This window comes from Amblyraja radiata, chromosome 28 (genome assembly GCF_010909765.2).
Source record: "Amblyraja radiata isolate CabotCenter1 chromosome 28, sAmbRad1.1.pri, whole genome shotgun sequence".
Lineage (NCBI taxonomy): Eukaryota > Metazoa > Chordata > Chondrichthyes > Rajiformes > Rajidae > Amblyraja > Amblyraja radiata.
Window position 1 is genome coordinate 3,768,821 of NC_045983.1, and position 10,491 is coordinate 3,779,311.

Genomic DNA, 10,491 nt, shown 5'->3' on the forward strand with positions numbered 1-10,491 from the left:
TCTATTTTTCTTTTCCTAATTAAGCCCTTTGTCCTCCTCTGCTGGTCTCTGAATTTCTCCCAGTCCTCCGGTATGCTGCTTTTTCTGGCTAATTTGTACGCATCATCCTTCGCTTTGATACTATCCCTGATTTCCCTTGTTATCCACGGATGCACTACCTTCCCTGATTTATTCTTTTGCCAAACTGGGATGAACAATTTTTGTAGTTCATCCATGCAGTCTTTAAATGTCTTCCATTGCATATCCACCGTCAACCCTTTTAGAATTAATTGCCAGTCAACCTTGGCCAATTCACGTCTCATACCCTCAAAGTTACCTTTCTTTAAGTTCAGAACCATTGTTTCTGAATTAACAATGTCACTCTTCATCCTAATGAAGAACTCAACCATATTATGGTCACTCTTGCCCAAGGGGGCGCGTACAACAAGACTGCTAACTAACCCTTCCTCATTACTCAATACCCAGTCTAAAATAGCCTGTTCTCTCGTTGGTTCCTCTACATGTTGATTTAGATAACTATCCCGCATACATTCCAAGAAATCCTCTTCCTCCCATTCCTGCCAATTTGATTCACCCAATCTATATGTAGATTGAAGTCACCCATTATAACTGTTTTGCCTTTGTCGCACGCATTTCTAATTTCCTGTTTGATACCATCTCCAACTTCACTACTACTGTTAGGTGGCCTGTACACAACACCCACCAGCGTTTTCTGCCCCTTAGTGTTTCGCAGCTCTACCCATACCGATTCCACATCCTCCAAACTAATGTCCTTCCTTTCCATTGCGTTAATCTCCTCTCTAATCAGCAACGCTACCCCACCTCCTTTTCCTTTCTCTCTATCCCTCCTGAATATTGAATATCCCTGGATGTTCAGCTCCCAGCCTTGGTCACCCAACTATATCATAGCCATTAATAGCTATCTGCACATTCAACTCATCCACCTTATTACGAATGCTCCTTGCATTGAGACACAAAGCCTTCAGGCTTGTTTTTACAACACTCTTACCCCTTATACAATAATGTTGAAAAGTGGCCCTTTTTGATTTTTGCCCTGGTTTTGTCTGCCTGCCACTTTTACTTTTCACCTTGCTACCTATTGCTTCTACCCTCATTTTACACCCCTCTGTCTCTACGCTCACACATTTAAGAAACCCTTTCCCTTTAACTCCATCCTCCACTATCCCATTCGACACCCCACCCCCCTTATTCAGTTTAAAACCACCCGTGTAGCAGTGGCAAACCTGCCTGCCAGAATGCTGGTCCCACACCTGTTAAGATGCAATCCGTCCCTTTTGTACAGTTCCCCCTTACCCCAAAACAGATCCCAGTGATCTAAGAATCTAAATCCCTGCCCCGTGCACCAGTTCCTCAGCCACAGCTAGCAGCGCTAGGGCCTGGAACTCAGCCCTGGCTGTAGACTCCAGCCGTCAGCTCGGCCGCCACCTGGGCTGCAGTCCAGGCTCCTCCTTGGTTCCAGTGGCGGCTTCATTCTCGGCCCTGGTCATGGCCCCATTGCAAGCCCCGTGCTCGGCCCTCACTCAAGCCCCGGGCTCGGCCTGCGGCACTACGCTCCCCACCAGGTACTGGGTGGGCGTCGGGCGCTGGCAGCCACCACTCCTCATTCACTGCGAGCGCTGAAGTGCCCCTCCCGCCCAGAGTGTCCCATCCTGCCTTGCGAGTGCATTGTGATGTCACTCGGATTTTTTTTCTCCCAAAATGGGTGAGTTTTTGGGGCTGTTTTTAAATTTTAAAAGATTAATAACTTCGGAAATATAGGTGGGAATGCAACGGGAAAATGTTTATCGCCACAACTGGGAAAATGTGAGTAGGATGTGTGAAAATGGGAAGGCTGTGACCTAGCGTTTGGAAGAAGATAGGAAAACCAGATTGACACATCGTGGGCACAAACAAGACAAAAACTTTTAGTTATATAGAGATAGAAACATGATAAGGGAATAACGTTTAGTACAAGGTAAAGCCAGAAAAGTCCAATCAAATATAGTCCGAGGTTCACCAAAGCGGTAGATAGTATTTCAGCACTGCTCTCTGGTTGAGGTAGAATGATTCAGTTGCCTGATAACAGGCATTTAACATAGGAATTATTAACATGGAAACGGGAAGTGGTGTTAGGTAAATTGAATGGATTAAAGGCCGATAAATCCCCAGTGCCAGATAGGCTGCATCCCAGAGTACTTAAATAAGTAGCCCCAGAAATAGTGGATGCATTAGTGATAATTTTTCAAAACTCTTTAGATTCTGGAGTAGTTCCTGAGGATTGGAGGGTAGCTAATGTAACCCCACTTTTTAAAAAGGGAGGGAGAGAGAAAACGGGGAATTACAGACCATTTAGTCTAACGTCGGTAGTGGGGAAACTGCTAGAATCAGTTATTAAAGATGGGATAGCAGCACATTTGGAAAGTGGTGAAATCATTGGACAAAGTCAGCATGGATTTATGAAGGGTAAATCATGTCTGACGAATCTTATATATTTTTTCGAGGATGTAACTAGTAGCGTGGATAGGGGAGAACCAGTGGATGTGTTATATCTGGACTTCCAGAAGGCTTTCGACAAGGTCCCACATAAGAGATTAGTATACAAACTTAAAGCACACGGCATTGGGGATTCAGTATTGATGTGGATAGAGAACTGGCTGGCAGACAGGAAGCAAAGAGTAGGAGTAAACGGGTCCTTTTCACAATGGCAGGCAGTGACTAGTGGGGTACCGCAAGGCTCAGTTCTGGGACCCCAGCTATTTACGATATATATTAATGATTTGGACGAGGGAATTGAATGCAACATCTCCAAGTTTGCGGAAGACACGAAGCTGGGGGGCAGTGTTAGCTGTGAGGAGGATGCTAGGAAGCTGCAAGGTGACTTGGATAGGCTGGGTGAGTGGGCAAATGCATGGCAGATGCAGTATAATGTGGATAAATGTGAGGTTATCCACTTTGGTGGCAAAAACAGGAAAGTAGATTATTATCTGAATGGTGGCCGATTAGGGGGAGATGCAACGAGACCTGGGTGTCATGGTACACCAGTCATTGAAAGTAGGCAAGGTACACAAAATTGCTGGGGAAACTCAGCGGGTGCAGCAGCATCTATGGAGCGAAGGAAATAGGCGACGTTTCGGGCCGAAACCCTTCTTCAGACTGGTGGGGGGTTGGGAAAAGAAAGAAGGAAAAGGGGAGGAGGAGGAGGAGCCCGAGGGCGGGCGGATGGGAGGGTGGGAGGAGACAGCTAGAGGGTTAAGGAAGGGGAGGAGACAGCAAGGGCTAGCCAAATTGGGAGAATTCAATGTTAATGCCATAAGGACGCAAGGTCCCCAGACGGAATATGAGGTGCTGTTCCTCCAATTTCCGCTGTTGCTCACTCTGGCAATGGAGGAGACCCAGGACAGAGAGGTCGGATTGGGAATGGGAGGGGGAGTTGAAGTGCTGAGCCACCGGGAGGTCAGGTAGGTTATTGCGGACTGAGCGGAGGTGTTCGGCGAAACGATCGCCCAACCTACGCTTGGTCTCACCGATGTAAATCAGCTGACATCTAGAGCAGCGGATGCAGTAGATGAGGTTGGAGGAGATACAGGTGAACCTTTGTCGCACCTGGAACGACTGCTTGGGACCTTGAATGGAGTCGAGGGGGGAGGTGAAGGGACAGGTGTTGCATTTCTTGCGGTTGCAACGGAAAGTGCCCGGGGAGGGGGTGGTGCGGGAGGGAAGGGAAGAATTGACGAGGGAGTTGCGGAGGGAGCGGTCTTTGCGGAAGGCAGACATGGGGGGAGATGGGAAGATGTGGCGAGTGGTGGGGTCACGTTGGAGGTGGCGGAAATGGCGGAGGATTATGTGTTGTATTTGCCGGCTGGTGGGGTGAAAGGTGAGGACCAGAGGGACTCTGCCCTTGTTGCGTGTGCGGGGATGGGGAGAGAGAGCAGTGTTACGGGGTATGGATGAGACCCAGGTGTGAGCCTCATCTATGGTGGCGGAGGGGAATCCCCGTTCCCTGAAGAACAAGGACATTTCCGATGCCCTGGTATGAAATGTCTCATCCTGGGAACAGATGCGGCGTAGGCGGAGGAATTGGGAGTAGGGGATGGAGTCTTTACAGGGGGCAGGGTGGGAAGACGTGTAGTCCAGATAGCCATGTGAGTCAGTGGGTTTGTAATGTATGTCGGTCAGGAGTCTGTCCCCTGCGATGGAGATGGTGAGGTCAAGGAATGGTAGGGAAGTGTCGGAAATCGTCCAGCTGTATTGGAGTGCCGGATGGAAGTTGGTGGTGAAGTGGATGAAGTCAGTCAGTTGTGTGTGGGTGCAGGAGGTGGCACCAAAGCAGTCGTCAATGTAACGGAGGTAGAGGTCGGGGATGGGGCCCTGGTACGTCTCGAACAAGGATTGTTCAACGTACCCGACAAAGAGGCAGGCGTAGCTGGGGCCCATGCGTGTGCCCATAGCTACGCCTTGTGATTGGAGGAAATGGGAGGAGTCAAATGTAAAGTTGTTGAGGGTGAGGACCAACTCCGCTAAGCGGAGGAGAGTGTCAGTGGCTGGGTATAGGTAGGTATTGAAAGTAGGCATGCAGGTGCAGCAGGCAGTGAAGAAGGCGAATGGTATGTTAGCATTCATAGCAAAAGGATTTGAGTATAGGAGCAGGCAGGTTCTACTGCAGTTGTACAGGGTCTTGGTGAGACCACACCTGGAGTATTGCGTACAGTTTTGGTCTCCTAATCTGAGGAAAGACATTCTTGCCATAGAGGGAGTACAGAGAAGGTTCACCAGACTGATTCCTGGGATGTCAGGACTTTCATATGAAGAAAGACTGGATAGACTCGGTTTGTACTCGCTAGAATTTAGAAGATTGAGGGGGGATCTTATAGAAACTTACAAAATTCTTAAGGGGTTGGACAGGCTAGATGCAGGAAGATTGTTCCCGATGTTGGGGAAGTACAGAACAAGGGGTCACAGTTTAAGGATAAAGGGGAAATTTTTTAGGACCGAGATGAGGAAAACATTTTTCACACAGAGAGTGGTGAATCTCTGGAATTCTCTCCCGCAGAAGGTAGTTGAGGCCAGTTCATTGGCTATATTTAAGAGGGAGTTAGATGTGGCCTTTGTGGCTAAAGGGATCAGGGGGTATGGAGAGAAGGCAGGTACAGAATACTGAGTTGGATGATCAGCCATGATCATATTGAATGGCGGTGCAGGCTCGAAGGGCCGAATGGCCTACTCCTGCACCTATTTTCTATGTTTCTATGTTTCTATGTTTCTATGTTTCAGTTTAATTTTTTTTAATAAACTCATCCAGGGATTCACTTGATCGCAACAGCCTATGCCTGTCCCATGCATCATTCTTATTTTTGACCAATGCCTCAATTTCCCTCGTCAGCCAAGCTTCCTTGTGTTTGCCTGCCTTGCCCTTCACTCTAACAGGGACGTGTGTATCCTGAGCTCTTGTCAGCACACTTTTAAAACCATCCCACTTGGCTGATGTTCCTTTCTCCTCAAACACCCTGCTCCAATCAACTTTCTCCCATATCCTCAAAGTTGGCCTTACCCCAGTTGAGCATTTTAACACTTGGGCCCTCTCTGTCCCTATCCATAACTATCGTAAACCTAATCGAACTGTGGTCACTGATCCCAAACGGCTCCTCCACGAACACTCCAGTCACTTGGTCTTCCCAATTTCCCAAGTTCTTTGTTTCTACAATCACATGAGCCTGATACCATAACTATTGACCTCTGATTTATTTCTCCTCCTCAAAATTCCACCACCCAACATTGTCCCAGTCTGAATCATTCTTTCCATTCCATGATGTTCCCTTCACTGATATACATTCCACTGAATGTTGTACTATTTATCCTGTATCTGTGCACTGTAGCCAGCTTGATTGTAATCATGTACAGTCTTTTCGCTGACTGGACATCACGCAAGCAAAAGCTTTTCACTGTACCTCGGTACACGTGACAATAATAAACTAAACTATCTAAATGACCCTAACCCCTCCCAAATTTCTATCAAAGTGCCAGGTTCCAAAATGCTTTCCCTCGCTCTCCATCCCTCCCCCTTCCCCGTTCTCCGACCAGTCTGCCTGTCCCCAATGACATTTTATCTCTGTTTGCTTTGTTGTTACCTTCTCCTGGCTAACAATGATTTATTCTACATTTTCCTTGATCTCCAACCCCTTTGATGTCTCATTTTCACACCGTCCACTTCCTTATCTCTGTATCTCCCCCTCCCCTGACTCTCAGTCTGAAGAAGGGTCTCGAGCCGAAACGTCACCCATTCCTTCTCCCCAGAGATGCTGCCTGTCCCACTGAGTTACTCCAGCATTTTGTGTTTATCTTCGGTTTAAACCAGTTCCTTCTGACACATCCAAAATTCTCTTGATGTCCCATCCTTACCTTAATCGTGATCCTCAATGGCATATTTGATGAGCTCAATGAGCCAAAATACCCGTTTCAACGTTGTACCTCTAAAGTCTAAAGAAGAAAGATCAGACAAGCCAATTTTTTATTTCAAAAATTGTTTTATTACAATACGTTTCATAACCTTGGGATCTTTGTTAGATGGTAATAAAACATTTGCCCGTAATTGTTGAAGTATATGAGAATTTCCCATTGGTGACACTCTATTGAAATACAATAGGGCGGAGATCATGCATCCCTCTGTATTTGGTCTCTGCAGTACTGGCCCAAATTGTCCTCCCTTTAAGATGTCATCAGCTGAACTCTCAGCTGCTATACAAGTCACCAGACTCCGTCTCAACTCACTTCTGCAAATTATTGGTATTAATAGAAAGTAAAGATTGTCACAATTTTTTTGTCATTCAGGCCTTAAATTGTAGTTACACTTGAAAAGAAGATATTTTCATTCCAATCACAGTGGCACAGCGGGTAGAGCTGCTGCCTCACAGTGCCGCCAACCCAGGCTCAATCCTGACCTCGGGTGCTGTCTGTGTGGAGTTTGCGCGTTTTCCCTGTGTCCGCGTGGGTTTCCTCCCACATCCCAAAGTCGTGCGGGTTTGTAGGTTGATTGGCCCTCTGTAAATTGCCCCTAGTGTGTCGGGAGTGGGTGCGAAAGTTGGAGCGGGTGATCGATGGTCTGGGTGGACCAAAGTTCTTGTTTGCTTGCTGTATCTCTGAAAACTAAAAAAAACTTAAATAATTATTGCAATGTTAAACGAAAGCAACTATTTTGTTTTGTTTAAATATTTTCAATCATAGGAAACTAATATAAGGTTCTTTCAACCTTTTAGTTTAAAGATCCAGCACAGTACCGAGTCCACACCAACCAGCGCTCTAACACTATCCAACACACACTTGGGACAATTTACACTTATACCAAGCAAATTAATCGATGTGGTAGGAAACCGGAGCTCCTAGAAAAACCCATGCGGTCACAGGGAGAACGTACAAACTCCATACAAGACAGCACCTGTAGTCAGGATCGAACCCGGGTCTCTGGCGCTGTATGGCAGCAACTCTACCGCTGTGCCACCGTGCTTCTACACCCTATCGAAAATAAAACTAAATAATTCTTCTAAACAATGCATGTTTTTAATTGTCAGTATTGACACATCGAATTATGGGGAGAAGGCAGGCACGGGTTATTGATTGGGGACGATCAGCCATGGTCACAATGAATGGCGGTGCTGGCTCGAATGGCCTCCTCCTGCACCTATTTTCTATGTTTCTATGAATGAAAGGTAAATTGGGCATGTTGGGAATAGGGCATAGGGAGAGATGGTTGTTGGCTTCTTTCCCTGCAGCTTTCCAACAGACCAGGAAACATTGACTGTGGAACACAAACTAAATTCATGTTATCATAGATCATAAGTGATAGGAATAGAATGAGGCCATTCAGCCCATCGTCTACTCTGCCATTCAATCATGGCTGATCTATCTCTCCCTCCTAACTCCATTCTCCTGCCTTCTTCCCATAATCTCAGACACCCGTACTAATCAATTATATATGGGGCAATATATAAATTTAGAATATCCATATAATTTTATATGTCTTACACAGAGAGACAGTCAAACATCATAGAAAGTGGCCCTTCAGCCCAACTTGTCCATGCTATCCAAAATGCCCCATCTAAGCTCGTCCCATTTGCCTGTATTTGGCCCATATCCCTCGAGATGTTTCCTATCCATGTACCTGTCAAAACATCTTTTAAATGTTGTTATAGTACCTGCCTCAACTACCTCCTCTAGCAGCTCATTCCGTGGACCCACCACCATCTGAGTGATCACCTCACACCTTAAACCTATGTCTTCTGGTTCTCGATTCCACTACACTGTGCATTCACCCTATCTATTTCCCTCATGATTTTATATGTGACTTGTTAGAGAGAGAGAGAGAGAGAGAGAGAGAGAGAGAGAGAGAGAGAGAGAGAGAGAGAGGGAGAGGGGGGAGAGAGAGGGGAGAGGGGGAGAGAGAGAGAGGGGGGGAGGGGGGGGGAGAGGGGGAGGGGAGGGAGAGAGAGAGAGAGAGCAAGAGAGAGGGTGGAGGGGGAGAGAGAGAAAGAGAGAGAGGGAGAGGGAGGGAGGGATAGAGAGAGAGAGAGAGAGAGAGAGAGAAGGGATGCACTTTCATGAAACTTGCCGCAGCATCCAGCAATCCATCCAAGCTTCATTTGTTGAAATAATAAAATATTGAACCGCTCGATACCTAAGTTTGACTATTCTTTGAACAAGTACGGACCACTTGAAGCTCCCATCAGCTGGACCAGCCCCTTTTTTAGCCTGCTGTTCCTTGACCCATTTCTCAGCAAAATCAGCACTGAATGACTCAGCATTCACAGTTCTCCAGGGTGAAGTGTTCTAAAGATTCATCTCATCTCACCCCACCATCACAGAAGAAATTTGTTCCGCATTCCAATTTAAAATGTAGGAGACGTCGTCCAGTGACTGTGTTCCCCTCATTGCCAAGAGGGGGGGGAATAGATGGGGTGAATGCACAGTCTTTTACCCAGAGTAGGGGAATCAAGAAGCAGAGGATTAGCTGAGATGTGGTATCTTGGTCGGTTTGGACTTTTTACTTTGTAAACGGTGCCACAATACGGCGACTGTGCATTTGTGGGCTGTGCATATGTGACAATAAAGAACCATCAAACCATTGACGGGCCAAAGGGCCTTCTTCCGTGCTGTATGTGACACTGGAGGTGACTTTTTTGGCATTCTGGATGGATGAGCTGAACTTAAGCAGAAAATATAACAAAATAATAAGAATATAAGAAACAGTAAGAGTCCATCTCATATCTGCTCTGCCGTTCAATGAGACGAAGGATCATTCCCAAACTCATGCCGATTTTCCCATGCTGTTCCAATGTTCCTTGAATTCCCAAATTCCTACAAACACACTTTGATTGCACCCACCATCGAAGGGATCTACAGGAGGCGCTGCCTCAAAATGGTAGCCAGCATCATCAGAGGCCACGCTCTCATTTCACTCCTGCCATCGGGAAGAAGGTAAAGGAGCCTGAAAATGGTAACGTCCAGGCTCAGGAACAGCTTCTTCCCTACAGCCATCAGGCTATTAAACACTACAAGCTCCAAATAGGCTCCGAACTACATGGATTTCGAGGATATACACAAAAAGCTGGAGTAACTCAGGGGGTCAGGCAGCATCTCTGGAGAAAAGGAAAACGTGACGTTTCGAGTCGAGACCCTTCTTCAGACGTTTATCGTGTGTCTATCTTCGGTTTAAACCAGCATCTGCAGTTCCTTTTTGCCTTTTTGTGCCATTATTGTTTGTTTGTTTTTATTTGTATGTATGTGGGTGTTTACGTATATACATATATACACACACTGAACTTAATTTTGTTTATGATATTGTTTACATATTCTGTTGTGCTGCTGCAAGAAAGAATTCCACTAAAACACTTTTGACTCAACACCTGAGCATCCAGACCTCTCTGGGTTAGATATTACTCACAGCCCCTTTGATTATTCCAAGACCAGCAGTGAAACCAGATCCTTAGTTAGGGAACATAGGTTTAAAATGAGAAGGGAAAGATGGAATAGGAACCTGAAAAGCAACCCTTTCGCACAGAAGGTTGTGGATATGTGGACTGAATTGTTAGTTGAGCCAGATATGATAACAGCATTTAAAAGACATTTGACCATGTTCATGGATAAGAATGGATTAGAGGAATACTAGACTAGGTGGGAGCTGTTGGGTCCCATCACACGGGAGGCCTGGTCCCCCAACGCAACCCGTTCCCCAACGCAATATTCCACCACTCACCCATAGCCCCTAACTGCGCAGGCGCGGCTCAATTCCCCTCATCCCCGAGCACTCCCACCCCCTCCTCTTCCTGTGTGGGGGGGGGGAGTGGGGTGTCTGGCAGAGGGGGCGTGTGGTTGGAGGGGAGGAGGGTTGTGTGTGGACGGGGAGGTGTAGGAGGGGGGGGAGTTGGTGGGGTGTGGTGGAGTGGGGTGTGTGGCGGTGAGGAGGTGTGTATGTGGGCGGGAGGGGGTGTGTGTGGGAGGGGG